Source organism: Octopus sinensis, linkage group LG2, assembly GCF_006345805.1.
Source record: "Octopus sinensis linkage group LG2, ASM634580v1, whole genome shotgun sequence".
In the NCBI taxonomy this organism is placed as follows: domain Eukaryota; kingdom Metazoa; phylum Mollusca; class Cephalopoda; order Octopoda; family Octopodidae; genus Octopus; species Octopus sinensis.
In genome coordinates this window covers 170,782,040-170,809,456 of record NC_042998.1, presented here as the reverse complement: position 1 = coordinate 170,809,456, position 27,417 = coordinate 170,782,040, and the positions used below count along the sequence as shown (strand labels likewise).

The window sequence follows — 27,417 nt, the reverse complement described above, 5'->3', positions numbered from 1 at the left end:
TCCATATTTCCTCCAGATTTATCTCTATTTCAAGCCGATCCAGTGGTCGCGTAGAGTGTTCCTCGTTAACTGCGCTGGATCTGTTATTATTAGTTTATTGTTGTTCCAGTAAACTTATAATGAATAATGAGCACATCAATTGTTTTTCATGACCATCGCATTAATTTTTTTTTATTCAGGTAATTGTATTGCAATGCATTATATTTGTTGCCTCTGAATTAGATAATACTTATTTTTCAATATTCCCTAGGGATTAATTAAACAAGTAAATTTATATATATTTCTAGCATGTTGGGTGACAGCTGTACGTACACATACGCATTCACGAAGCTGTTATTATAATTTAGTACCATGTCGGTTCTAATCCTTTGGGCCATCCTATTTTCTCATTTTTCGAACAACACAACCGATACGCTAAATTATGTTTAATAAAGACGATAGGGGGTGATATGCGGGAAAATAAATTAGGCTTAAAAAAAAAGATGAGACGGTCACAGTTGGAACATTTGTATTTAAATACTAGCAGTATCGCCCGGCGTTGCTCGGATTTGTAAGGGAAATAACTATATAAGCATTTTTAGAGAGTTACTTCCTTTATAGATGCCAATTCGGGCTTTGTTAGCCATTTCTGTTTTGGTGTCTTCAAGCCATGAAGTCGTTGTTCTAAAAGAACGCTGGTCTCCTTGACAACGCATTACGACGTTGATTTCCTTACACTCCCTTCCCCACAGCTTCACGACGGAGGGAAGAAGGGGGAGAAGCAAACACAGGTGCAGGTGTTTGAGCGTGGACGCCAACTCCGCCGCCATCGACACGAAAAATTATGCATTAAAATGGAATAAAAAAATGATGTTAAATTATTTTTTAAATCGTAGACTCATCGTAGACGTGCGCTAATAGTCAGACGGGCTCGATATTAATCACGACTATAAGATACCCGAATTTGGTTAAACTGCACCGCAAAATGTGGGAGGAGTTAGGAATCTAAATCGTAGGAGACAGACACTCACACAACTACAGTTTTATATATATAGATAAACACACTATGACCAAGTTTGGGGATATTTTTAAGAAACGGGATGCTCATGTTTGGAACGCTTTTAAGAGACAGGATGATCACAATTGAAACATGCTTCCCGCGCGTCAAGGCGCCAATCCACGCTCCTGTGAAAATCAGACAAGTTGAAATCAAATTGCAACATTTTCTATAACGAAGTCTGAACAACGAGATATCTTAGGCCCATGTTCAATTTTATAGGTATAATAGCCGACTGCATCGAGTCCAGTTTATTTACAGAACTTGCGTTATTGATCTGAGGGGATTGAAGAACTAAGTTGGTGAAAGCTAAATTTAGAATCATTTTAGCTTTGATAAGGAAGCTGACCCAAGTTAAGACAAGGGAAGTTACCAACTAGATTGATTACATCGGTTCTTTCCCTTTATTTACAAAGCGCTTGCCGGAGTCTTTGTATGCATGATAGTGTTGAAGAGATTTGTAATATATTTAATGTTACATATTATTTCAATGATTATGTATGAATAAAGGACGTTTGCATACCTGAGAGAGAGAGAGTGATGCATATATATATATATAAATTAGAGAAAACCACTATTAAGCAAATCAAACAGTGAAAAACATAAAAATAAAAATAATTAATATAATATACAAAATATATAAAATATAAAATTAAAAAATTTAAATTATTTAAATTTAAAATTAAAATTATTAATTTATAATTAATAAATTTTTATATTTATTTTTTGTTTTTTTATTTTTTATTATTTTATATTTATTTTTTAAAAATTAAATATATATAACTATCAAAAAATATTAAGAAGTTTAATATATATATATACATCCCTCTCTCTCTCTCTCTCTCTCTCTCTATATATATATATATATATATATATATATATATATATAATATATATATATATAGTATTTTTGGAACAGTGCATCTCGAAGTAGATAAAGCTATGAATAATGCGTGAATATTGGGGGTTAAAAACCCCTTGGATAGAAAAATATGTGTGTGTATAAAAGTAACTGTGAGAAATGTATATGTAGTCAACGTTTATTTATATATCAAGAAAAGTATCTGTTTATAGATATCTGTCACAGAGATGGCAGAATCGTTAGAGCATCGGAAAAAATGCTTCGCCTATTTAAGCTTCGAGTTCAAATCCTACCGGTATCAACTTTGCCTTTCCTCCTTCAGAGATCGATTTAATAAAAGTTCCAGTTAAGTACCGGGTTCGATTATATCGACAGCTGCTATCTCAAAATTGCTAGCATTGTGCCGAAAACAGAAACTATTTATGTCTGGCAAAGAAGTGTGTGTGAGAGCGAACAGAGAATTTATAAGGACGACGAATATATCTTTTGCTTGTGTTATTTCATTCTGTTAGTAGTTGTCTCGGGCTCCTGACAGGATGGTCAAATAAACCGGTAGAAACATAAAAAGTAAACTGTAAAGAAGAATAGAATAAACAATTCTAACTACTCAAGATTTAATTGACCCTAAGCTTAACTCCAACGATCCTCTGCTTGTATTTTCGGTATTATATAGAGTTATTATTTATCGTAGTTATTAAAGTACATTTTAGATTTAGTATTTGTTTTATTCTTTCTAACAATTGCTTTCCGTTGAATTTGCTTAACACTTATTTTTGCTGGAATGGGCTAGCTATGAATTTACAACTTTTTTAAAATAAAATTATATTGCTGAAAAATATAAATTAAAATGACGCAAATTTTTTAAAATACATATATGAATGTGTATATATATATATATATATATATATATATATCTATATATATATATAATATATATATATATATATATATATATATATATATATATATATATATAACATATATATATATATAGAGAGAGAGAGAGAGAGAGAGATACATATATATATGATGTATGTATATTAATGTGTGTAGGGGGGCAAAATTGGTAACTGGGGCAAAATGAGTAATTTCTAATTTCTCGTTATTTTCTCCCTGTCTATGGAAACTGTTACTTTGCAAATATTGCATCATTTTGTACTGCTGCATCATCTTTGGAAGTAAAAATTGGTCAGCATAGTTGTTGAAGTTAAGAGAGTTCAAAACATAGGTGACTGGTATCTTTTTTTTTTTAAATAAATATTTCCTCAACCCTATTGTAATTGAGGTTGCTAATAAAATATCTGGATAGTTTTTGGTGTTTAACAATCAATATTCTTTTCTCTGTTGGATTCCAACCCAATTTTCCCCACATTAATGTCTATTTTGATACTTTTCAACTTTCAAAAGAATTAAGTCTAAACTGGGGCAAAATGAGTAATGGCTAATTTTAATAATTCTTTCTCTTTAACAGTAAGGAGCATCAATATATCGGGGAGAGTGGTACTCCAAAAGATCGTCAAGAAGCTATAGAGAACATTTTATGTTGAATTTATTTTTATTTAGTCAAGTTTCGTTAATTTCATATCATGTGCCATTTTTCCCTGAGCTTCTTTCATTTGACCTAGATATTTTAAATTTTTGTTGTATATCTGAGCTTTCTGATGTCTAAAGATGGATATTAAGGTGTATGAGTCTTTTCTAAAATGTGATTTTAGAGAAGTGAAGAGGCAGATTTAGCTTATCTGGTCTTGCTCATTTCACTCCAGCTAAATGTTTTTTTATATACACAAAGAGAACGAAGATTAATTCTCTGAAGTAACGTTCAGATTATGTTGTAGTGTTTTTTAAATGCTTTTAAAGAAGGTAATTTGCTTAGCTGGTATTGCTTTTGTAAGGTCTGAACATTTGTACAAAAATAATTTTTTCTCCAAGTCGAAAATGCAGTAAATTTTACTCATTCTGCCCCACCCTGTATATACATACATATATATATACACACATACTTACATACATATATATGTGTGTGTATGTATGTATGTATATATATATATATATATACATATATAACATATATATATATATACATATATATATATATATACATATATATATATATATACATATATATATATTATACATATATATATATATAATATATATATATATATATATATATATATATATATATATAACATATATATATATATATACATATATATATATATATACATATATATATATATATACATATATATATATATATATATATATATATATATATATACATATATATATATATATATACATTTGATTCGTTTGGTTTCGTTTCTTCTTCTCTAAGCTGGTTTATATATATATATATATATATACATACATACAAGCAAACTAAGCATTCTGACCATCCCAGACATTACTGAAACCAGGCTTTATATGTAAATATATATCGGTTTCTGTATTCATTGCATATTGTGTGTGTAGCTTATTTCAATTATACAAACACATAAACCAACATACACAGTACAAGACCACAAGTAAACAATGGAAAGTAAAGCAGTCGCTCTGTCTGCTAGAAATAGTAGCCGAAGTTCACCCGAACGTCTTTAATTCTAGATTCACTATGTCTAAAAAAAAAAAAAAAAACAAGAAAAGGCGGATAGTTACGGCTACAACGTCTCTGAACATAGGTTTGTTAGATCAGGGGTTGACTAGGGGCTAAAACACAACAGTGCAAAGCACACTGCTCGAGCGAGACATATAACAAAAACACAAAGACGTATGGAGAAAATATTAGGAAGGGGAGAGGAGAAAGTTAGGTTATTTTTATGGGGAGAAAGGAAGAAGGAAGGAGAATGAACAAGACTTTTGAAGACTGTCAGGGAAGCAGAGTAAGTGTTCAGAGCATTCACAGCACACACATAGACGTGTGTGTGTGTGCGTGTGTTTGTGTTAACCGCCCAACAGACACTACTGGATGCCTTGAGAAAATAATAGTCAACACAAAGACATGTAATATGCAGCTTACACAAACTTCTTTCACACATTGCCAGTCAGTCGGACGAGCGATGGTAGTTAAACTATTGATGAACTCTGCGACCTTGAAACTTCCATTTAGTTAGAAGGGGGGTTGGTATTTCAGATTAGTAAAACTTTAATTTTGAAATATAGTGGGGAATTCCGAATTGAATAAATATAAACAAACATAATTTTAAAAGTTTGATTTTTTTAAAATTCGAATATCAGTTCAAATTACTTCTTTCCTAAAATATATGTTACATAAAGACGTTTGAAATTTCAAACTTCTTTTATTTAAATTTTCCATTCCTGAATCATCATATAATTTTTTTAAAACAGATTTAGTAGATGTTGATTATTATAGAAATATATGATTGTTAGGAATAATAAAAATAATAAGGGTAATATTTTCTTATTTGTCACTATATGACAGTGAAGGAAATGGTGGTATCTAACACTTTCTCCGATATTAATCACATACGTGGAAAAATTTCTGACTAGGAATCGAAACAGGGGTCACGTATTGTCTTCTCTGCAGCAACAACAATAGCAGGCATGTAGCTACAGAGTGATGAAGCAAGCAGGCAACCATCAAATCAGTTTAGATTGAGCCACTTACTCTCACTCATTCCTTCCTCGGTTGATCCCTTCCTGTTGCAGCTGTTAGAGCTGAATTGTGGGTCACCGTTAAGGGAGCTACCTAGCTAGCTTTCAACAGCCGAGCCATAAAAAAATTGGATGTGAATATGTGTGTGTGGTTTACTTCTACTCACAAAGTTCGCGTGATCGAGAAGCAAGCAGGCAGCTGCCTAACCCAACTTTTTTTTGTTGTCGTTGGTGGTTCACTGGGGTTGACCTACTTGCATAATTATTGAAGGAGGAAAAAAACAGCAGAACAATAATTAATTATAAAGGAACTGTTTAATGAAGTAAAACTTTATAATCAATCTATTTCCTTATGTGACAGCCTGTGTGATTTCAATCATTTTTTTTCTTTATTCCTAAATTACTTCGAAATAGAAGTACATTCGTCTATATGGATGCATGTGAGAGACGTAAATAATGTTGTATGAATGGGTTTAACAAGATCCAAACTATTTGCACATTTTACAAACCGTATTTTTCATAAATCTTCTTAGTAAAATATTTTCTACTTTATTATAAAATAACTTTTTCTCCTTAATATGTTCATAAAATATTCCTCAAAGTACAAACATAAATAAACAAGGATTTGAAATAATGGTTAGAATTATGTTTCCTTTTCCCCAGTTTTTCTTTAAAATAACATTTAAAATTATTGTACAATAGAAAATACAACGTTTAAACAGGAAAAAAAAAACATAGTTTGGTATAATTAATTTTTTTAATAATAATTTCTTATTCGAGTCTGATACATGAAATTAGAATAGACAATCTGTTGGGATGTTCATAAGTTAAGACGACTAAAATAAGCGTTAAGTCTCAGAATAAGGTGTGATAAATGAGACTGGCGTGACCATTGTACAAGGAGAGAAAAGGTAGGAGCAGAGAATTGAAACACCGCACGTTGGTAGTTGTTTATAATTGAATAGAATGGGAAAATTTACTTCATATTGAAAAGATTAAACATTAGGGATTTTATATTTTTCCACAAATATATTTTTCTTCCTTATTGGAATGAAAGTTAATTATAATAATGATTTACAATTTAATAGACAAAGCTTAAATACATTTCTAAAACAACTTCCTTTTTGAAATCTGTAACGTGATACGTAAAGTCAAGTAACATGTTTAAATAAGAATTCAATTAAATAGGTGAACTATCTAAAAAAAACTTTTGTTCAAGGAAGATTATTTCCCCCCACCCACACACTGATGCGTCCGCCAAGGGGAAAAAGATGTGATGCGTGTGTGTGTGTATGTGCGCGCGAGTGTATCGATTTGTTCGGCTAAACCCATCCAGACAGTGACCCAGCACAACAGCGATACAGTGACTGAAACAAGAATAAAGAAAGGGAGTTTGTGTGTGTGTATAGCTGTGTAGTTAAGAAGCTCGTTTCGCATCTATATGGTTTGGGGTTCATTTCCAGCGCGCAGTACCTTGATCAAATATCTCCTGCTATAGGCCTAGGCTGACCAATATCTTGAGTGAATTTAGTAGGCGGAAACGGGCCGTACCAGACTAACCCAAGTACTTATATTTTTTTAAGCCTATTTTATCAATCTCTTTTTACCGAACTAGAATAACCCCATAGCTATCTCTATCAAATTACTCTACTGCTCTATAATTTAAAGTATGCTTCCATTTCAGATTTATGATTTACTGACAATATATATATATACATACAGTGGTGGGCTCGCTAACCGCTAAATAATAAAAGTTAGTTTCGCAAACGCTAAATCGCTGAAGAGGTAAAAAAAAGAAAGGCGGAAGCTAACGCTAAATGATAATCGCTAACTTTTATCACATGAACTTAGTTTCGGTTTGGTTTTTTGACTCTAAAACAGACCTAGAGAACTGAAATTTTCATGTTGTAGTTTAGACAAAAAGGTATAGTATGCCAAAATCAGATAATGATCAAGATGTAAGCAAAGAATTAAAAGAACAAAATTAAATTAAACATTCGTTTTCAGTCAACATACACTTTATTTACTGTACAAAAAGTATTAAACGAATCAAAAAGGTATAGTATAGCATAGATCAGATGATAATCAAGGTGTACTACTCTGGCTTGGCCTTCTCCATTGCCTCGATGTGATGCTGGTTGCCCTTCATGAACATCAGCCTCTCGAAGTTACCACCTGACAAGGTGGCTCTCTTGGCCCTCAAACTATCTTTGCCTATAGAGAATAGGCACTCAACTGCAGCACTAAATGGAATGGCAGTGTTATACTTCGTGAACAGGTCAATCAAGACCTGCTTACCCAAAAAGGTGACTTCAGTCAGGACCTCCTTCAAGACAGCCTCCAGCCAGGTCTTGACCAAGTTCTGTGCCTTGTAGTTCAGTGAGTTTGTTGAGATACTTGAATGGAGATGTGTTGATTTGTGCTGCCTCCAAAAGTAAGGTGGAGAGGAGGTTCCTCACAGGCAAAGAACACAGGTATAAGATTTTCTGGGCAGGGAACACTGACGGGGTTGGGTGCGTGGGTATACTTCTTGCGGAGAAATGGGTTGATAAGGTAATCAAGGTAGTCAAAGTATGCGACAGAATACTTAAGATTAGATTAGTGCTTCATCATGGGTTAGCAACCATTATCTCAGCCTATGCCCCTTAACTGGGGCTACCTGATGGACAGAAAGACCGATTTTATGACACCCTCTTGCAGACTACCTTGTTCACAAATGACAGGGACCTTCTCTTTGTGGCTGGTGACTTCAATGGACATGTTGGACAACATGCAGGAGGCTTCCATGGTGTACATGGAGGCTATGGTTTTGGTTCCTGCAATGAGGAGGGAACCAGGCTGCTGGAGTTCTGCAATGCAAATGATCTTATGGTTTGCAATACTAACTTCAGGAAACCTGCCAGTCACCTAGTCACCTACTGTTCTGGCAGACACACCAGCCAGATTGACTACATCCTCGGCTAAAACGGTAATGACAAATTTTAAAGTTTGCTTGACACTTTATAAGAGTGAAAGGGATTAAAATTTTGATACACCATATCAAAGGTTCTGACAGGAATAGGTAGAAAATCAGAGCTTGAGTCAAGAAGACACTTTCAACCAATCACAATTCTGTTTACATAATCAATTTGATCAGTCACCTTCCTCTGTCGCTTGAGTAAAGTGTAATCCAAGCTAATGTTTATTAGTAATTAAACTTATTTTGCAATATTTGTGTGTATTTATCAGTTTTGTTTTTGTTGATAAGAATTATCAACACCTTTTCCTGTGATCATGATTTGAGAAGACATACAGAAGTATGCTAAAGATTGGATATGATCTCTTGTGGGCAAGAAATGTAAAATAACGTTTATTGTAAACAATACAAACACTTTGTAATTTAATAGCTTTCAATGTGATACTTGTTAAACAGAAATTATTTTTATTTAATGAAAATTTAATAAAATCTAATCATAAGTAAGTGAAATTATGCTAAATACAATTAAATTGAAAACCTTTTCCGTCAGCCCATATCAGCAATTCTGAAAACTTTTGGGTGCGAATTTTACATGAGTAGAAGCTTTTTTAAAGCAATTTTTATCATGAAAATCACCTGCGCAAATTACATGGGTTTTTACGATAAGTACCAGTTGATCACTGAGATCACTGGAATGGTGCAGGACAGTCAATGATTTTAAAAGAATGTAAACACAACATATGCATTCCTTCAGGTGCAAGGACAATGAAAATTCCATCTCCCTGTTGTGCTTCATCTGGAGACTCTGCAATCATTGGACCAATTTCCTTGAATTTCAAGCCACTGACAGCTAAGCTATACCACCTGAAGACTGGATGCTCAACACACACAAAGGCAGGCAGGGTATTTAATATCCATTACCCATACAGACTACAACCCATTCAGCCTCAATTATAACCTAACACCATCAAATCTCATTACTCCCAGATAGAGAATGCTGCTGTTAATGTGTTAACACTTCACTGAAGAGTAACTGAGTCTTTTACAATGAAAAGGAGAAATGACAAGTCATATTTGAGCTTCAGTTTCACTGTGCTTACTGCTGGTGTAGTAGAAAAACTACTATGTGCTCTGAGATTTGGTAGCTTCTTTGCTGAAGCCCAGCAGGCTAAAGAGGCATTTGGAAACAAAACATCCTAGAGCAGTCATCAAAGACAAGAAATTTTTCAGGTGCCAAACTGACAAATTAGTCAAATACAGTGTTAATATCAGTTTCATTTAAACTGAATTTAAGGAAATACCATATTGGAAGGGTACCAATAAATGTTCTATTACTGCTCCCCTTTAGTTTTGAGCCACAGGAGCTAGCTTAAAAGTCCACATTTTAAGCTAGTATATATGCGCACTAATCACACGTACACGTATCATTATTGTGATTTTAGTGTCCCCTTTGCAACACTTGCAGATTTTCTACAAATGAATGCTCTTCCTGTAATGAACTCTCACCTGTTTCCAAGTGAGGTAATATATCTCCATGGCCAAATGTTTTTCATCCATGAATGGAAACAAATGGTGCTTGTTTAGAATCATCACACAATGTCAAGACCAAAAGATGTTTTCAGTTTCCATCTACCCAATTTAAACTCACAAGCCTTTCATCAGTTGGGGGCTATAATAGAATCTCAAGGTGCTGTGCAGTAAGATTGAACCTGAAACCACATGGCTAAGAAGCAAGCTTCTTTACCACACAACAACATCATTGTGTTAACGTCCACATTTCTTCCATGCTCACATGATTTAGACAGAGTTTATTAAGACAGATTTTCTTCAACCAGATACCCTCCTTGTCACCAACCCTCATGGGTTTTCGAGCAAGGTAATATTTCCCCATGGCAAACCATGTTTTTACAGAACTAAGAAATGGATGATACTGCTTGTATGACAGTGACCTCATTTACAAGTATGCAATGTCAAGACAAGGACACACACATACACTCTGGCATATGTACATCCACATATATATATATATATATATATATATCATCATCATCATCGTTTAATGTCTGCTTTCCATGCTAGCATGGGTTGGATGTATGACTGAGGGCTGGCAAACCAGATGGCTGTACCAGGCTTCAATCTTGATCTGGCAGAGTTTCTACAGCTGGATGCCATTCCTAACGCCAACCACTCCGAGAGTGTAGTGGGTGCTTTTGTGCCACCAGCACGGGGCCATTCAGGTGGTACTGGCAACGACCTCGCTCGAATCTTTTACACATGCCACCGGCACAGGTGCCAGTAAGACGATGCTGGTAACGATCATGCTTGAATGGTGTCTTTTATGTGCCACTGGCACGGAGGCCAGATAGCTGCTCTGGCAATGATCACGCTCAGATGGTGCTCTTAATACCCTACTAGCACGGGTCTCGAGTGCCAGTAAGGTGACGCTGGTAACGATCACACTCGAATGGTGCCTTTTAAGTGCCACTGGCATGGAAGCCGGTTGGCCGCTGTCAATGATCACACTCATATGGTGCTCTTTTCACCTAGCTAGCACAGACGCCAGTCATTGAATTTGATTTTGATTTCACTTGCCTCAACAAGTTTTCGCAAGTAGAATTTTAGTGTCCAAAGAAGGAAAAGGTACGCATAAGTGGGCTGGTTATGCCCCTGGCATAGGCCACAAGATTATGGTCTCATTTGGCTTGCCGAGTCTTCTCACGCATGGCATATTTCCAAAAGTATCAGTCACTAGTCATTTCCTTGGTGAGGCCTAATGTTCGAATGTCGTGCTTCACCACTTCATCCCAGGTCTTCTTGGGTCTACCTCTTCCAAAGGTTCCCACAACCACTAGGGTGTGGCACTTTTTTACACAGCTGTCTTTATCCATTCTTGCCACATGACCATATCAGCACAGTCATCTCTCTTGCACACCACATCTGATGCTTCTTAGATCCAACATTTCTCTCAAGGTACTTTCACTCTGTCGAGTATGCACACTGACATTACACATCCATCGGATCATACTGGCTTCATTCCTTGCGAGCTTATGCATGTCCTCAGCAGTCACAGCCCATGTTTCACTGCCATGTAGCATGGCTGTTCGTACACATGCATCATACAGTCTACCTTTTACTCTGAACGAGAGACCTTTTGTCACCAGCAGAGGTAAGAGCTCTCTGAACTTTGCCCAAGCTATTCTTATTCTAGCAGCTACACTTTCAGTGTACCTTCCCTCGCTACTGACTTGGTCACCTAGGTAAGGGAAGCTATCAACTACATCTAGTTTTCCTCCCTGGAATGTGGCAGAATTTGTTCTCTGCGCATTTTCAGTGCTTATTGTTCCCGAGCATTTGCTACATACAAAAACTATCTTCCCCGTAAGCCTTCCTTTTATATTACTGTACCTTTTATGTGTCCATAGCTTACACTGGGTACATCTTATAGAGTTTCTACCTACGCCTCTACTACAGATTGAGCAGGGCCATCTACTTGAAGGGATTTGTGGTTTGCCTGCCTTCCTGCTTATTAGGACTTTGGTTTTAGCTAGGTTGACTCTAAGGCCTTTCGATTCTAATCCTTGTTTCCACACCTGAAACTTCTCCTCTAGTTCTGATAGTGACTCAGCAATTAGAGCAAGGTCATCAGCATAGAGGAGCTCCCAGGGGCATCCTGTCTTGAATTCCTCCATTATTGCCTGGAGGACTATGATAAATAGGAGGGGCTGAGGACTGAATGCTGGTGGACCCCTACCTCTACCCTGAATTCTTCAGTGTACTCATTGCCAACCCTCATATTCATATGTATATACAGATACATTCAACTTCTGTTTACCAAATCCACTTTTGTCAGCCTAGATCTATAGTAGAAGATACTTACCTATGGTGCGATGCAGTGGGACTGATCATAGAACCTCTTAACTACAAAGCCACTCCCTCACCTATATATATGAGTGTATGTGTGTATTTATATATATTAATCAAAGTTCACAGTATTATAGATCCATTTCAGCTGATCTTACAAACTGATTTTACATTAGATATTAGATAACAGGGCAGTTAACTAAAACCATGTGCTCTTCAAGAGATAGCAGGGATGGAATTAAATTTCTTCTTTCTGATTCATGGATTCATAGACAACTGTATATGCATATAAAAAATATCATTATTTATACAATGTACAAGATCTGAAATATTTGCATATTTATTCTTAACACGTCAGGGCAGTCTCAGACACAAAATATACTGGTCGTTGTAGGACATATCACAGGGGAATAACTTCTCCCTTTTACAATGACAGCATGTTCATCACACTCAGCTCATTGGTGCACAAGGGTTTTGACATATAATTATATTTCCCTATTACTATATCTATATGATAAAACATAAACAAAATCTCCTTTCATATATCTGGATTCTTTCTTTTAATTTATAAATCATCAGTTTTAAAAATCTATTTTTACACCAATTTAAAATGTTTTATTTAAATAATATTAACATTTCTCATGCACATAGCTCCTCGACAAATTCTTCAGTGGTGGGTTTAGTTGTGTTGGAAAAGTTTCAGTCCAAACCAGTTCAGAAATAAACATACAACAATAACTACCACAGTTGCTGGGAACAGGAGTAAATAGTAATATAGGCTTTCAACATTAAATTCTGGTTGCATCTGTTAATGAAAAGAAAAGAAAATAAATCCAGATAATTTCATAAAGAAACGTCATTGATATAATAATGTAATATAAGACAAATGTTAAAAAAAAAAGTATCTCGAAACAGATGCTAACATCCAAATTAAGAAAATTGCATACCTTTGTGAAAAATTCTATACAAATACAGACACTTCATACTTTCATCTCAACACAAACTTGTGTTTGGACTGGCCATAAAACTAACCATTGATCTGTTCTAAGATTATTGAACTATTTCTTTAATTAGCTAACCATCAAAATATTTCAGCTTTTAGAAGTAAAAAGACCCCTCAATTCTTTGTCTTGGTTGAAAGAGATTTAGCTTCTATTTTTAACAAGTCAGGCAACTGCAGGAGAAATATCTAGCCAAAGATAAACCTCTGTACTTGGCTTTTGTTGACGAGGAGAAAGCCTTTGACAGGGTGACCCGATCCCTTATCTGGTGGTCAATGCGGAAACTGGGGATAGACGAGTGGTTGGGAAGAGTTGTACAAACCCTGTACAGGGATGCTGTCAGTAAGGTGAGGGTTGGTAACGAGTATAGTGAAGAATTCCGAGTAGACGTAGGGGTTCACTAAGGATCTCCCACCACTTGTTCATTATAGTCCTCCAGGCAATAACAGCTGTCCAGCTGCCCCTGGGAGCTCCTCTATGCTGATGACTTTCTTCTAATAGCTGAGTCATTGCCAGAACTAAAGATGAAGTTTAGGGTGTAGAAGCAAAGTCTAGAATAGAAGGGCCTTAGGGTTAACCTAGCAAAAACCAGTCTTAGTAAGTAGGAAGGCTGTCAAATCAAAACCCCCTTCAGGTAGATGGCCCTGCTATATCTGTAGAAAAGGCATGGGCAGAAACTCCATACGATGTACCTAGTGTTAGCTATGGACACATAAAAGGTGCAGCAATATCAAAGGAAGGTTAACCAGGAAGATAGTTTTTGTGTGTGGCAGATGCACAGGGGCAATAAACACGGAAGATATACAGAAAACAGATTCCATCACATGCCAGAGGGAGAAACTAGAAGTAGTTAATAGCTTCCACTACTTAGGTGACCAAGTCTGTAGTAGAGGTGGTTGCTCTGAGAGTGTAGTGACTAGAATAAGAATAGCCTGGGCAAAGTTCAGGGAGCTCCTACCTCTGCTGGCAAGGGCCTCTCGCTCAGGTTGAAAGGTAGACTGTATGTATGATGCATGTGTGTGAACTGCCATGCAACACAGCAGTGAAACATGGGCCATGACTGTAGAGGACATGTGTAGGCTTGAAAGAAATGAAGCTAGTAAGATCTGCTGGATGTGTAATGTCAGTGCGCATACATGACAGAATGTAAGCACTCTGAGAGAAAAGTTGGGCATAAAAAGTATCAAATGTGGTGTGCAAGAGAGACGACTGCATTTGTATGGTCATGTGTTCCATATGGATGAGAAGAGCTGTGTGAGGAAGTGCCACTTCCTAACTGTGGAAGGAACCTGTGGAAGATGTAGACCCAGGAAGACATAGGATGAAGTGGTGAAGCATGACTTTCAAACATTGGACCTCATAGAGGCAATGACAGGAGACCAAGACTTTTGGAGATAGGCTGTGATTGAGAAGACCCAGCAACTAAAGTGAGATCACAGCCATACATGTATGGCCCAGTTAAGAGAACCTCCAATGTGTCGGATGATATGATATGTGGGAAGACCTGTTGAGTCAAGTTAAACCAATATTGTAGCTGCGGCCAGTGGCCTCTGACTGGCACATAAAAAGCAACATCCGAACGTGGTTGACGCCAGGTCTGACCGACTGGCTCCTGTGCCTGTGGCACATAAAAAACACCATCTGAATGTGGACAATGCCAGTACCCAGTGACTGGCTCCCGTGCTGGTGGCACATAAAAAGCACCATCTGAACATGGCCAATGTCAGCACCCTTGGACTGGCCCCTGTGCCAGAGGCACTTAAAAAGTACTATCCGAATGTGATCAATGCCAGGCCTTCTTTTTATTATCTATAGCAATGACATTGCCGATTCCATTGAACATAGCACAATTAAAACATTTGCAGGAGTCTCTAAGCTCCAGAAAGTCATTAAGGGAGCATATGATCGAATAATGCTTCAATTGGACCTATGCACAGTAACCCAGTGGGCACAAAAAACAATGTGCAGTTTGGAAATGAGGGCACACTCAAACAGCCATATACACTACCGTTGGGAGACCTACTTGAACCATCGAATATCAGAGATTTAGGTATAACTATCGACAGCAACTTTAGCTGGAGTGTGCACATCAACAAAAAAGTCGATGTTGCTCGCAGAATGTGTTCATGGATCCTCAGAACTTTTCAATCTAGGGATCATGGAACCATCACCCTTCTCTTCTCCACATTCGCTAGGCCCCACCTCAAATACTGCTGCCCATTGTGGTCTCCCTACAAGAAACAAGACATAATGAGGATCAAAGAGCCACAAAGATCAATCACAAGAAAAATAAATGGCATGATGGGACTTGATTATTGGGCTCAACTTAAACAGCTGAAACTTTATTCTTGGCAACACTGCCATGAGCAATACATTATTTGCACCATGTGGAAAATATTTCACCAATATTATCCAAATGATATTGGTATTATGTTTACAATTCACCCAAGACTAGGCCCCCGTGCAATGCATCCCCTATAAAGGTTGAGATTACATAGCATAAGAACATTGCGACAAATTCTTCACTGCAAATGGTCCTGCTCTTCCCAATGTTATCCTGAAAGAAATTAAAGTAGAAAACGACCCCACAACTTTCAAACAGTACCTGGACAAATTCCTCCACGAAATACTGGATAGACACCTACACCTGGATACATCTCAACCAACAACTCTCTGCTTGAGTGGTCCATGGTGTCCTGAAATAATTAACTAAAAGTCTTTACCGGGTGGTGCTACTGAGTTAATCATGGCCTGGGCCGATAATAGCCGAAACCAATCTAAGTTATGTATCATAGTGAGAGAAACAAATTCATAAATACAGTGTTGAATATGGTTTCACTAACGAAAAGAAATGTTATGGGTGATTTAGCTGTTGTTTTTAGCACATCTCCACCGTTGGGATCTTTTTTAAAACTTTTTTCCTATTACTCAAACGAAAAATTGATGAATCTAAAATTTTTTTCTAACTTATTTCCATACACTCAAGCAATAAAATAATGAATTTCTTTCTCCTTGAAAGTCCTCCCTCCTCGGAAAAAAATTTCCCTGCAAATTTCTTTATAATTGTAATCTATGCCGTTTGAAAGGTATTTATATAAAATTTCATTAAAAGATATTCATTTTCCTAAAAGTTATATAATGAGGGAAAAAATCGGATCATGTGAATTTTCCGAAAGTCCTCTCCCCATCCAAATTTTTGCTTTCGTATTCGTTTAAAACACATTTTTTTTACACCTATTACACTTGTTTTGTTGTTGTTTTTTGGTAACCGGGAGTTAAGAGTAAACATTAACCCATTACTGTTAGCGTAAATGATTGGAAGAGTCACAAACCGAAGCTAGGGTCGTGAATAATGTTGACGTAGGACGGGGTGCTAATAACTTCGGCCAAAATATACTTTAGCAGTTTAAAATCTTCCATGCCACTTTCAAGCCTTTCTTTTGTCACAACCAGAATTTCGTGTATGAAAAAGGCATGCAAGGACTATTTATGTGGCGAAGATAAAGAATACGCACATCCGGTGGTTAGGGTTTTTCTTACGCTGAAAACGGGTGGTGTGCGTATCCTTTACCGTCACCGTTTACGTAATTAGGAGGAGAAAATCAAACAAGCTAAAAATATGTTGAGGTTCATAATATAAAGTCAATACAGCCGTTTTGTTTTTTTTTTCATATTTGAATTACATTGTGGTTTTAAGTCATGATATTAGAAAAAAAAATTAAAGGTGTCATTGAAAGTTTTACATCCCAAAATTTAATTTATTTGTGACTAGACTTCTACAAAATTTGAAACTTGAGCCATTTTAGAATCTGATACCTATTCGGGACAGTGAAAGTTTAATCTCCGTCACTCACTAAGGAACCATAATTAATTGTAAATGTTTCTCTGGATTCAATTAGATGTTATTTATCGACGATTAACACCTAATTTCAAAAATATAATTAGCAGTATGTAAATAGAACTTTTACTTGTTTCAGTCATTTGACTGCGGCCATGCTGGAGCATCGCCTTTAGTCGAGCAAATCAACCCCAGGACTTATTCTTTGTAAGCCTAGTACTTATTCTATCGGTCTCTTTTGCCGAAACGCTAAGTTATGGGGACGTAAACACATCACCATCGGTTGCCAAGCGATGTATATATATATATATATATATATATATATATATATATATATATATATATATATATATACAACAGGCTTCTTTCAGTTTCTGTCTACCAAATCCACTCACAAGGCTTTGGTCAGCCCGAGGCTATAGTAGAAGACACTTGCCCAAGGTACCACGCAGTGTGACTGAACCCGGAACCATGTGGTTGGTAAGCAAGCTACTTACCACACAGCCACTCCTAGAATTAAGTAACTGAGTTTTGCATGTACTTTATTAGATATTTTGGGAGTAGTGAAGATTTCTAAAAAAAAAATTGTTTGCTTGTATATATTTTATATACAAGGTGGCACCAAAAAGTTTCAGAACTTGTTATGTTTAATAAAAAATAACTTATTTACCTAAGTTTTAACATCATCTCCATCGGAATAGTCACCTTGCGCAACAGTACACCCATCCCAGAGTTCCTTCCATTTTTGGAATCCGGCCTGGAAGTCATTTTCCGTGAGCGAGTCGAGGACCTTTTGCGATTCACTCTGGATCTCGACAATGGTGTTAAAACGGCGACCTTTGAGTTGCATCTTCATCTTGAGGAAGAGATGGAAGTCGCAGGTGCTAAATCTGGCGGTTGCGGAAGCAATACCATGTTGTTTTTGGCGAGAAACTCACGAGTGAGGAGAGCACGGCGACAGAGTACATTGTTGTGAAGAATCCAATTCTTCGCATTCCACAGATCCGGTCGATTTCGCCGAATGTCTTCCCTCAGGCGCTTCAAAGCGTCGCAGTGGAACCTTTGATTGACGGTCTGGTCTTGAGGAACGAATTCTCGATGCAAAATACCGTGGATGTAGAAAAAACAAAAAAAAAAAAAAGATGAGCATGGTCTTGATTGAGTTGCGACTCTGTCGTGCTTTCTTCCGCCGTGGAAATGAAGGGCTCTTCCATTGTGACGGCTGCTGCTTCGTCTCAGGGTCGTACCCGTAGACCCAGCTCTAATCACCGACGATGATCCTTGATATGAAGGATGGGTCATCAGCAGCACACTGACAGACTTCGACGCGATATTCTTTCTGCTCAATGGTCAGTAGGTGGTGCACAAACTTGGCAGAGATACGCCGCATGTTCAATTCAGAGGTGAGAATTGCCTGCACGGACCCATACGACAGACCAACATCAGCAATGTCGTTGATTGTCCTCCGACAATCCTCGTGCACTAGCTGATGAATTTTCTCCATATTTCCGGGGGTGACGCTCGTAGCAGGGTCTCCAGATCGCTCATTGTCTTCTATGGACGTTCTTCTGCTTTTGAAGCGCCCGTACCACTCGAAACATTGCGTCCGACCAATTGCCTCGTCGTCGTAAATTTACCAACATCGGTTGTCAAACGATGGGGAGGGGGATGAAAGCAAACACATTGACACCAATACACACACACATATATATATATATACATGACGGGCTTCTTTCAGTTTCCATCTACCAAATATACTCGCAAAACTTTGGTCGGCCGAGGCTATAGTAGAAGACACTTGCCCAAGGTGCTACGCAGTAGGACTGAACCCGGAACCATGTGGTTGGGAAGCAAGCTTCTTACCACACAGTCACTATATATATATATATATATATATATTATATATATATATATATATTATATATATATATAAACAAAGAGAAAACAACAACGCAAGGACGTGGAACAAGTATAGTGTTATTGGACGCCAGGGAAAGGAAAGAAAGAAAGATTTAACGTTTCGAGCGAAGCGCCTCGTCAGAAACATAAAAAAAGGAAAGATCCAAGGAGGGGAAGACGGAGGGAAAAAATCGCCAACGATACACACGTGGTCACATATTGAATATATTGTTATATTTCCAGAAATATAACTACATACACATATCTATATATCACTCCTCTAATTGCGTAACTAAAATCTGTAGTGCTTTATATTTTATAAGTCTTACTATTATTTCTTTATGGTTAGTAAGGAAAAATATAGAATAGATCTCCAAAAGTTTGATCGTTAATTACACACACACACACACACACACACACACATATATATATATATATATATATATATATATATATATTATATATATATATATGTATGTATAGAGAGAGAGAGAGAGAGAGAGAATATATGTAGCCTATATTCTTAGGTGTATCACTTCCTTTTAAAAGTTGAGAAGTTGTAAGCTAAAATCATATTTTAGCTTATTTTTTTCATAATATATAGATAAAGAGAGAGAGAGAGAGATGTAAAACAATTTATAAAACCGGAAAATTAACGATCAAACTTTTGGAGATCTATTCTACATTTTTCATTACTAACCATAAAGAAATAATAAATATAAAAAATAAAATAAAAGATTTATAAAATATAAAGCAGTACAGATTTTAGTTAAGCAATTAGATAAGTAATATATAGATATGTGTGTGTATGTAGTAATATTTCTGGAAATATAACAATATATATTTGAATACGATTTCACAACAGGAATCTAACACAACAAATACACACACACACACACACATATATATATATATATATATGTACGTGTGTATATATATATGTATATATATATATACATATATATACACGTACATATATATATGAATGTACGTATGCGTAATACCTGAAATATTTGTATCTTACCATGTTTAACTGAATTTTATCACCAATATTTTCACTAGCAGCAATACAGTGTAATAATAAATACATATCTACATGTGGAAGTAATATTTTGCTTTAAAGAAATAGTTTGCCGCTCACTATAAACCGACGATGCTCCATCTTGTAGTCTTCATTCCTTTTCGCCTTTCACTTTAATTTGCTACTGGGAACAATGACATTTGTTTTTAATATTACAGATCGAGTAATTCTGTCGATTTGCTTTTAGACATTTTAAATTATAGCCTTAAAAAATATAGTTTACAGAGTTAGTGATTATAAAACGTTTATTATTAGTCCATATTACCGGAAATGTAGGTTTAAGTTTGTTTCGTTTCAATGAAGAGCTGACGAATGGCGACCTAAAACACGTGTCGAGATTCTGGGGTGAATTACCGACATATTATTATATTTTGTTCGTTTTTATATTATTTTACTGCTTCAATCAAATATATATTTTTGTTGACATCATAAGAATTTCTAAACTGTCGAGAGAACGTGAAATAATTGGTTTTGGAACTGGATCTCGAAGCACGTATAAAGCTACAGATAATAAGTATGTAAATATTGGGATTGAAAAACTTGGGAGAGAAAAAGTCGAACACAATATTCACATGCTATTTATCGAGAGCTTTATATTTTTGTATTTATAAAATGGTTTTAGAAATTTAACGTTGAAAATATATATGTATTTAGATATCATTATTTTGATCACGCAAATATACATAAACAAAGAAAAATGTAATTATTTCGAATTATATTTATTTTAATGTAAATTAGTTTTTTTATACACTTACCGGTCATTTGTTTATTCCTGTTTTTATAATTTTTTTTACGTATATTTATTTTTCAAAGTTTAGTATTAGTGACTGTTCATTCCCCCGTAAAAAAATATAGGAAATATTAAAGGATTTTCTGGCTCTAAAGCTGAATGTAAGAAAAACATTGTTGTGTGCATTCACTGTATTCTTAAATAGAATCGCTTATTTTAAATTTATATATCAGAAGAATTACCATAACAGTTTATTCAGTGTGTATTTATTATATATGAGAGAGATGAAGCCGATTCAGTGGCTCGTTTATTTGGACAAGAGACTGCACCTGAAAACACAAAGAAGCGGGGTGCGTATTGGGCACTGTCCGCCTCGCAAACAGAAAGATTGCACGCATAAATATATGTTTGTGTGCGATCGGGACAAAATAACTTTTAAACAGTTGCAAGCGAAAATTAGTTGTACTTTATTATGACAGCTATTGTATGTGTTGTGTATATGTATGGATATTATATATACAGTCAGTGCGTGGGAGACAATGTCGACAGAAGATGCTTGGGCATCAACTTATTACATTGGGAACAAATCAGTGTTTCTGTAACTATTTATAGTATACGAAAGCGTTGGCCAACGTGATGCATTTCTTGTTAAGCTTTAGCAGAACAACGATTTGTGTTCAAATGAATAGCGTTTCGATACACTTAGTTAAAAGGGGATAACCATTAAAGTGCAATTATTTTCTCATTGTGTATAGATATGCTTTTCTTTTCCTTTTAATTATTTTTATTCAGCTGAAATTACCGAAGTGACTCAAGGACCGAGAGTTTTGTATATGGTACTTACGAAACTTTGACAAGTGCTACGCACAAAAACTCGGTCCTTGGGTTATTTTTGTAACGTTTTACCGATTAAAATTATTAGAAAAGTATTTATATTTTTATATTTTATACAATTAATCTGTATTAAGTTCTCTGAGTACTCATCTAGTGTGACATCGCATATATATATAATATATATATATATATAATACAAATAAGAAAATGGAGAAACAAATTCATTTCGATCATCACCAGTTGTATATTGGATAACTTAATATCCCATAGTGGGTTACTTTCATAACCCCTATCTTACTTTGTATTATATAATATATATATATATATATATTGGATATAATATACATATTATATAGTATACATATATTATATATAATATACATATTATATAGTATATATATATTATATATAATATACATATATAGTATACATATATTATATATAATATACATATTATATAGTATATATATATATATTTTTATTTTATTTTATTTAGTTTCAGCTCACAAGCTGTGGCCATGCTGGGGCACTGCCATTTGGTGTTGCTACATGATTTTACTTCACGAATACTTTTAGCAAATGCCAGCTGGTGCATGAGAGAGTTCGATGCAGCTGCCCTCATCTGCACCTCCTGTCGTGAAGTTGGTTCATCTGGGACACCTGACAAGAAGAGATCCAGTTTCATTTTAAGGACATCTGCATCCACCCCATGCAGGTCTCTTAGGTTCTTCGGGAGGATATTGAGGAGCTGTGGGCCTCGGAAGCTCAGGCTATCACAGTATCTTGATGGCAAATTTGGAGTCCTTGGCACTATGCAGTGGCGCCCAGTTCTGGCATTTGTATAGTATATATATTGTATAATATATAAGGCGCAATGGCCCAGTGGTTAAAGCAGCGGACTAGTGGTCATAGGATCGTGGTTTTGATTCCCAGATCGGGCGTTGTGAGTGTTTATTGAGCGAAAACACCTAAAGTACCACGAGGCTCCAGCAGGGGTTCGTGGAGAACCCTGCTGTACACCACAACTTTCTCTCACTCTATCTTCCTGTTTGTTTTGTACCTGTATTTCAAAGCTAAATCTCCCCCGAGAACTACGTTAAGGGTCCACGTGTCTGTGGAATGCTCAACCACTTGCACGTTAATTTTACAAGCAGGCTGCTCCATTGAACGGATCAACTGGAACTCTCGTCATCGCAACCGACAGAGTGCCAACAATATATATATATATATATTTCCATGCAAATCAAAACGGGCCCGAAGTTTTTCTATATCTCCACCAGGTAATAACGTACTACAACTTTAGATTTTTCTTTATTTTCCTGTATCTTCCATTATATTGTATATGTTTCTATATATATATATATATATATATATCAAAATAGCAACAGGATATCAAGAGGTGATGCAGTACAACCATTTCAAGCGGCTCCATTTAATTGAACAATGCAATCATCATGATCATGATCATCATTTAACGTCCGTTTTCCGCGCTAGCATGGGTTGGACGGTTCGACCGGGGTCTGGGAAGCCAGGGGCTGCACCAGGCTCCAGTCTGATCTGGCAGAGTTTCTACAGCTGGATGCCCTTCCTAACGCCAACCACTCCGCGAGTGTAGTGGGTGCTTTTTACGTGCCACCTGCACAGTTGCCAGGGGGTTCCGGCATCGGCCACAATTGGTTGGAGCTTTTAACGTGCCACCAGCACAGAAGCCAGCCAAGGTGGCGCTGGCAACGACCACATTCGGATGGTGGTTTTTATGTGCCAGTCGGGGCGGCGCTGGCATTGGCCACGTTTGGATGGTGCTTTTTATGTTCTACTGGCACAGAAGCCAGTCAAGGCGGTGCTGGCAACGGCCACGTTCGGATGGTGCTTTTTATGTGCCACCGGCACAGGTATCACAACTACTATTTCCATTGATATTTATTTCGATGTTCATGTTCTTGACTCAACAGGTCTCCTCAAGCACAGTGGGACGTTCTGGAATCCAGGGTACTTTGAATGGGCAGGGGCTATGCGGAACTGGTGCAGGAAGCAACCCGGGCCTTTGCAGTCACAGCATATCTCCAGAGATCTCGGTGCTTCGCCATTGCCTCAGTGAGGCCCAACGCTCTGAGGTCATGCTTGACTACCTCATCTCATGTCTTCCTGGGTCTACCTCTCCCCCTGATACCTTCAACTGTTTGGGAGTGGCACTTCTTCACACATCTCTCCTCATCCATCCGCAGTACATGACCATACCATCGCAAGTGTCGCTCTTGCACACCACATCTGATGCTTCTTATGTCCAGCATTTCTCTCAGGGTGCTTACACTCTGTCGTGCGTGCACACTGACATTACACATCCAGCGGATCATGCTAGCTTCATTTCTTTCAAGTCTACGCATGTCCTCTGCAGTCACAGCCCATGTTTCACTACCGTGAAGCATGGCAGTTCGCACACATGCATCATACAATCTACCTTTCACTCTGAGCGAGAAACCCTTTGTCGCCAGTAGGGGTAGGAGCTTTCTGAACTTTGCCCAGGCTATTCGTATTGTAGTGGTGATACTCTCTGAGCATCCACCTCCACTACTAACTTGGTCACCCAGGTAGCGGAAACTATCAACTACTTCTAGTTTCTCCCCCTGGAGTGTGATGGAATCTGTTTTCTGAGTGTCTGTGGTGTCTATTGTCCCTGTGCATCTGCCGCACATGAAAGCTATCTTATCAGTTAATTTCCCTTTGATGTTGCTGCACCTCTTATACATCCATAGCTTACATTGGGTGCATCTTATTGAGTTTCTACCTACACCTTTCCTACAGATCGAGCAGGGCCACCTGCCCGAGGGTGTGTATGCTGAGTTCGCCTTTCTGCTTACTATAACTTTGGTCTTTGCTACATTTACTCTAAGGCCCTTTGATTCTAACCCTTGCTTCCACACCCGAAATTTCTTTTCTAGTTCCGGTAGTGATTCTGCTGAGAGCCAGGTCATCAGCATAGAGGAGCTCCCAGGGGCATCCTGTTTTGAATTCCTCTGTTATTGCCTGGAGGACTATGATGAATAAAATGGGACTGAGGGCTGAGCCTTGGTGTACACCTACTTCTACCCGGAATTCTTCACTATATTCGTTGCCAATCCTAACCTTGCTGACAGCCTCTTTGTATAGAGCCTGTACAGCCCTTATTAGCCATTCGTCAATCTCCAGAATTTAAATGCAGGGCTATCCTCAGCTGCATAAATAAATAGAATTTTTAATCAGTTGGACACATTAATATAATTTTACTCAAATTCTCTAATAGAGCAAGAAGAGGGAAAGAGTCCATGTTGCTACTAATATAGCTAAGAATATACTACACTTCTAAGAACTGTATGAAGTTTGTTATGGTCATAGCTTGTATAGGATTGTGGTTCATTTTTAATTTATTGGTCTTTTTTTATCAACTACCAAATCTAAGGCTCGACAGTGTCTGTTTAGAATGGAGGCAAGAGTGAGTTGACAGTATATAGTTGGTTATGGTCATAAATATTGTCAGGATTTTAGGATTTGTGTAAGTAATTGTCTATAAAAGAGGCTGGGTAGGGGAAGATCCCAAATCAAGATGTTAATTACCAGTTAAAGGGGGTAAGATGCTAATAAAACCTATTATGTTAATACAGAGGAAATTATCATGGGGTACTATGTATGATTGTTTATAAACAATATTGTTATGTTGTATAAAGATAAAATTTAAGATTACTAAAAATGAAATTATAACCAGAATAGATAAAATGTGTATATATACTAATTTTCAACATTAGAAAGGGAAGATTACATAGAATTAGTTTAATATCTATTCCTGTACTTAATTATTTACTTATTAGGTGGTTTCTATAAAGATTGATCTGGGTATTTACTTATAGAATACTGGAGTGATAAATCATGCTTTGTATTAATTATAAGCTAAGAATCAGGAAAAAAATTGGAAAAAATAAGTTGTGCACAGATACATACACATATTTAACTATGTGCACACATACGTGTGTGTACTTAGGTGTAGGAGTGGCTGTGTGGTAAGTAGCTTGCTTACGAACTACATGGTTCTGGGTTCAGTCCCACTGTGTGACACCTTGGGCAAGTGTCTTCTATAGCCTCAGGCCAATCAAAGCCTTGTGAGTGGATGAGGTAAACGGAAACTGAAAGGAGCCTGTTGTATATATATGTGTGTGTTTGTGTATCTGTTTTTCCCTCCAACATCGCTTGACAACCGATGCTGGTGTGTTTACGTCCCTGTAACTTAGCGGTTCTGCAAAAGAGACCGATAGAATAAGTACTAGGCTTACAAAGAATAAGTCCTGGGGATGATTTGCTCGACTAAAGGCGATGCTCCAGCGTGGCCACAGTCAAACGACTGAAACAAGTAAAAGAGTATACAAATATTTGTACTATTATGGGTATGTTCTAATCAACTCTCATAGACTTAAGTAACTAGAAAGTTTGTATCTCCCTTTTACTCTTTTACTTGTTTCAGTCATTTGACTGTGGCCATGCTGGAGCACCGCCTTTTAGTTGAGCAAATTGACCCCAGGACTTATTCTTTGTAAGCCTAGTACTTATTCTATCGGTCTCTTATGCCGAACCGCCAAGTTACGGGAACATAAACACACCAGCATCAGTTGTCAAGCGATGTTTACACACACACATACATATATATATATATATATATATATATACATATACGATGGGCTTCTTTCAGTTTCTGTCTACCAAATCCGCTCACAAAGATTTTGACGGCCCGAGGCTATAGAAGACACTTCCCAAGGTGCCACGCAGTGGGATTGAACCCAGACCATGTGGTTCATAAGCAAGCTACTTACCACACAGCCGCTCCTACGCCTATAGAATATTAATAACTTATAAGAGATTAATAGGTAAAGGTATCAAAATAATTTTAAAAAAAGGAAATTATAGAGAATAGTAAGAAAATACATATAACATATTATATATAATACTAGGAGATAAGTTCACATCAGATATGACACTAAAAATTAATTTCCCTTATCCAGGTTCAAGTGTAGCACCTTTAAACATTAATTTCGAAAATATTTAAATGTACGGGTGACCTTATGTACACATGATACCCTTAAGTCTAATCTATTATTAACCAGGTTGCTCTTGTCCCTATACTTAAAAATTTCATAAGTTTTCATAGATCACAGCTCACACCCATATCGACTATGTCTATAAGGCTGTGCTTTCCTTATAACATCCCATTTAAGGCTAAATTTGATTCTGCTTGTCTTCAGTTTCCAAATCTTGCTAGATAAGGACGTACAGTTGGCCTTATGTTTGAGCCTAAAAGATGAAAAATGGTGAATGAGACCTTTGGAAATATGCTGTGCTTGAGAAGACCTGGCAACCCAAGTGAAACCATAACCTCGGGGCCTATGCCAGGGGTGTAACCAGCCCACTTATGTGTACCTTTTCTTCATTGGACACTAAACTCTGCTTGCGAAGACCTGTTGAGGCAAGTGAAATCAAAATCAAATTCGATGACTGGCATCCGTACTTATGGAGCACTAAGAGCACCATCCAAGCATGATCGTTGCTAGAGCAGCTAACTGGCTTCTGTGCCAGTGGCATGTAAAAAGCACCATTTGAGCGTGATCATTACCAGCGTTGCCTTACTGGCACGTGAAAAAACATTCGAGCGAGGTTGTTGCCAGTGCCACTGGACTGGCTC

At 36.8% G+C, this 27,417-nt stretch overlaps 1 protein-coding gene and 1 long non-coding RNA gene across 4 annotated transcripts in view; one reads left to right on the top strand and one right to left on the bottom strand.

Moving 5' to 3' along the window:
- The window catches only part of LOC115231344 (RNA pseudouridylate synthase domain-containing protein 1), a 62,652-nt gene that overhangs the window by 9,655 nt on the left and 25,580 nt on the right, over positions 1-27,417 (top strand). Inside the window, exon 1 of one of the 3 annotated variants that reach the window (XM_029801392.2) lies at positions 20,362-20,497. The exons of 1 other annotated variant lie outside the window; for it this stretch is intronic. The gene's annotated coding sequence lies outside the window, so the exon portion shown is untranslated. One more of the 3 variants, XM_029801411.2, reaches the window with a different exon arrangement.
- Positions 12,926-20,235, bottom strand: LOC118762109. Its single transcript, XR_004997888.1, has 2 exons — positions 20,096-20,235; positions 12,926-13,138 (listed from the first exon to the last, which is right to left on the bottom strand). It is a non-coding gene; the product is annotated as an uncharacterized LOC118762109 (long non-coding RNA).